This window comes from Tupaia chinensis, unplaced genomic scaffold, assembly GCF_000334495.1.
Source record: "Tupaia chinensis unplaced genomic scaffold, TupChi_1.0 Scaffold141414_1, whole genome shotgun sequence".
In the NCBI taxonomy this organism is placed as follows: Eukaryota; Metazoa; Chordata; class Mammalia; order Scandentia; family Tupaiidae; genus Tupaia; species Tupaia belangeri.
In genome coordinates this window covers 547,334-551,990 of record NW_006201276.1, presented here as the reverse complement: position 1 = coordinate 551,990, position 4,657 = coordinate 547,334, and positions in this window count along the sequence as shown.

Genomic DNA, 4,657 nt, shown 5'->3' with positions numbered 1-4,657 from the left:
AATCTGCCCTTCCCCCTGTTAATCATACCCTTCTCTAATACACATACAACAAAATAAGAGCAATCTTTTTCTTTTTTTTCTTTTTTTCCTTTTTTGCTATAGGGTACATGCACTCACTAATGAGAGATAGAGAAAGAGAGAGAGATAGAGAGAAATTCCCAACACCCCCCCCCCAGGGAGGATGACCACACTACAATCCCTTCTCCTTCATTCTTCTCTTGGAATTTTGGGCACACATGCACACACGCTCAATATGTTTTCCAAGCCGTGGGGTATGGGACGCAAATCACACACTCGGCCAAGTCAAATCCAGCTGCCTTAACCTCCACACCACCTACTGGCCCCAAGAGCAATCTTTTTAAAAAAGAAAAATAGTATCCTGTCCCTCTCTTGCTTCAGTGGTTTCCCACAGAACTTAAAATAAAATCCAAATTTCTCACCCTAACCTGCAAGGTCCTGCCTACCTCATCAGCCTCATCTCATTTCACTCCGCTTCTTATTCATTCCACTCCAGCCTTAATGGTCTTTATTCAAAGATGTGACTATACCACACTACCTTTTCTTAGGATCTTGGCACATTATGTTCTGTGCCTAAAGCACTCTTCCTTCCTTTTCTTATTATATTTATTTATTTTACATTCATTCACTGTATATCACTGCAACATACAAAATGAATTTTCCCATCCACAACAGAGTGTAAATTGGCTCAAAGATATTATCATACATGTTATCGTTAATGGATAATTTTCCATTTTGTGTTTCTTATAAATTTTACTTATTATTTTTCCTCCTTGATTCCTTCCCTCTTAACCCTCCACCATTTTCCACCCTCCTCCCACACTGTCTCTGGTATCCACAGTTGCTCTCCATGCTTTTATACCATCCAGTATTTCAGTTTTGGCCACAGAGTACAGACATTAAATATATATTAAGTGAGGACATACAATGCCTCTTTTTCATAGTCTGGCTTGCTCTGCTTAGCAATAAATTCAAGTTGCTTAATATCCCATCTAAATGTCCCCTTTTCAGAGAGGCCTTCACTGACCATATTATCTAAAGGAGTATTCTCTTCCCATTCTCTTACACTCATCTCAGACCTTTACTTTTTTTGAAGATAACTATTGCTATCTGTAATTTTTAAATTTACCTCCTCACTCAAGAATACAAGGTCTATAATGGCCAGAATCATATATATTGTGATCTATCTATAGTGCCTAGCTGTAATAATAGCTCACATTCATCAGTTGCTTACTGTATATTTGACACTGTTCTAACACACCAATCCTATGAAGTACTGATATCCCCATTTTGCAAATGAGGAATATGAAGCACAGAAAAGCCTAGTAACTTGCTCAAGATCACACAACTAGTAAGTGATCAAACTGGGATTTAAAACCAAATAGTCTCATTCCAGCGACCAAACACATAACCACTATTCCATATGTGCTTCCTTGATAGATGAATGAACATTATGTGTTAACTAAGTAAATTGGTTATCTTCCCGTTAAGAGTCATCACAGTTAACAAGTGCCCCACTGGGATTCATTATGAAGAAAATGCAGTGTTAACATAAGTCACTAAAGGTCTTTTAAAAATTTTTTTTTAATTTGCCAGAAGGCAAGTGCACTTGCATGAGAAAGACAGAGAGAGAGAGAGAGAGAGAGAGAGAGAAAGCACTTTCAACAGGGGTGGGGGTGGGGGTGTTGGCCATACCACATACCATAATCCCTTCTCCATTCCCCTTTTGGGATTTTAGGCACACATGGACACACACCTGATGTGTTTCTCAAACCACCAGGGTCAGGACTTAAACTGTACAGTTGGCCATGTGAGATTCAGCCACTTTAACCACCATACCACTGGCTGGCCCACTATAAGTCTGCTTTAGTCAAGAGAGGGAAAGGTCTATCCACCAAAACAACAGCAACACAAAAAGCACAAAATGAACAATTTAGTTTTTCCTATTTCTTCACAGATTTTTATAAAAACAAACTTACTGAGTAAAGTTCATGATTTTTCAAAAAATTTCAAAATTTTATCTTTCCTTCAGTTTTCATACCCCAGCTGATTTACCTTTCCTTTGTGTAGCATTCACAGAGAGTGCTGGAATACTCCATTTCCCAGTATTTTCCTCCTCCTAGGCATACAAGATTCGCATAAACTCTCTCCTACTCTCTACATAATCCCTGTATTAAAACCTGATAGAGGGACCAGCAGTTAGCTTAATGGCTGTGTCATTGAATTCCCACGTAGCTGACTGCAGTTCGAGTCCAGGACCCAGTGGCTTAAACTTACGCCGGGCGCGTGTGCATGCGTGCCCAAGATCCCGAGAGGAGAATGGAGGAAAAGAGATTGTGGCGTGGCCATCCCCCCTGGGGGGTGATTTCTCGCTTTCTATCTCTGTGTCTCTGTCTTTCTGGTGAGCGAACATGCCCTATAGCAAAAATTTTAAAAAATTAAAAAAATAAAAAAACAGATAGAAGCCAGGTACTGTGCTACATCCCTATACTCCTAGCTATTCAGGAGGCTGAGGCAGGCTGATTGCCAATTCATGGCCAGCCTGGGCAACATAGCAAGACCTCATCTGTATCAAAAACAAAACACTGATAGAAGACAGCTTTCATTAACTACTTTACCTTAAAATATTCCATGTGGATCCAAGATTTAAATGTGAAAATGAAACCAAGAAATATTAGACAAAATATTCTTTTAAATTGTAATCTTGCAGAAGAAAATACCCTTCTCCAAACAAAACAAAACTTAGTAGTTAAAAATTTGATCTGTTTGGTAAGAAAAAAAAGGAAGGGCCCCAGCAAGTGGCATGGTGGTTAAGGGAGCTGGACTCCCACATGGCCAATCACAGCTTGAGTACCAGATCTGGTGGCTTCCTTTCTCACTTTCTCTCTCTCATTCTGTCCCTCCGTAATCAAATTGAAAAATAAACAAATAAAGTTAAATAAATAAAGTTAAGTAAAATAATTCCTTTCAAGAAAAAGAAAACAGGTAACCAGCAGTTAGCATAATGGCCATGTCGCTGGACTCCCACGTAGTCAACCGCGGTTCGCATCCCGGACCGGGTGTCTTGAAACTCACGCCGGGCGCGTGTGCGTGCGTGCCCAAGATCCCGAGAGGAGAATGGAGGAGAAGGGATTGTGGCGTGACCATCCCCCCGGGGGGTGATTTCTTGCTTTCTGTCTCTCTGTCTCTCTCTGTCTGGCGAGCGCACGTGCCCTATAGCAAAAACCTCTCAAATAAAAAAAAATGAAAACAGTGAAAAGGGGTTTAAAAAAATCAAATAAATTGACAAATAACATTAATAATACAAATAAGAAAAGAATAATTTTGAAAACATACAATGAGAAATTTTTCCATAAGAAAAAAGATGGATCCTAAGATGGATCCTGAGATGGATACCCTAATTCAGCTGTAAAATACTGATTTCCTTGACCAAGATTTTCTGCTGAGATGTCCATCTCCAGACTCATCTCTAGTGGGAGGGATAGTTTTGTGTCTCTTTCTCTCCATTTCTATCTGTCTCTCTGTGTCTTGCTGTGTCTCCCTGTGACTTTTAATTTTTTTTTTTAAGGTAAAGTATTCTCTGGGTTCTCAAACCTTTCCTTTATTGTGTTAATTGGTGCCTTTCTTCACTACATTTAGGAAAGGCACAACCCAATCCAGGACTATTCTGAGATGGATACCATACTTCAGCTGTGAAATACTGGTTTTGCACAGCGTGTACCATGCACTTTTCAATTTTTTGCTTTTTTTTTTTTTTGAAGAGGTTTTTGCTATAGGGCGTGTGTGCTCGCCAGACAGACAGAGAGAGACAGAGAGACAGAAAGTGAGAAATCACCTCCCAGGGGGGATGGCCACGCTGCAATCCCTTCTCCTCCAGTCTCCTCTCGGGATCTTGGGAACGCATGCACACGCGCCCGGCATGAGTTTTAAGCCCCCAGGTCTGGGACGCGAACTACAGTTGACTACATGGGAGTCCAGCGACATAGCCATTACGCTAACTGCTGGTCCCCCATTTTTGCTCTTTAAAATTATAACCCTGGGACCAGCAGTTAATGTCACTGGACTCCCATGTAGTTGACCACGGTTCGAGTCCCAGACCCAGTGGCTTAAACTTATGCCAGGCACATGTGCGTGCATGCCCAAGATCCTGAGAAGAAAATGGAGGAGAAGGGATTGCAGCGTGGCCACCCCCCTGGGGGGGGATTCTTGCTTTCTGTCTCTCTGTCTCTCTGTGTCTTTCTGGTGAGTACACACGCCCTATAGCAAAAATCTCTCCCCCCCCCAAAATTACAACCTTATGATTTTTTATCTTGTTTTTTTTCTTTCTTATTTTTCATCTTATTTTTTCTTCTTCTTTCCTCTTAATTCTTTTCCTTTTTCCTTTACCTTTTTTCATTTTCTGATCACGTGAAATATTGGTTTCAGTTTCCAATCATCTGAATATGATTAGGGTCAGAATATTCCTCTCTTCACCCTGAATCTGATGCACAAATAGTGAAAATGGAACAGAAGAAAGATTGAAGATCACCTCCTTCTGCTTGTGTCTGAACACTCAGATTGAACTTCAAGAATCAGGAAGAAATGCACCATCCATCAGATGACTAGAAATCACCACAGTATCACAAGACATGGGAAAGCA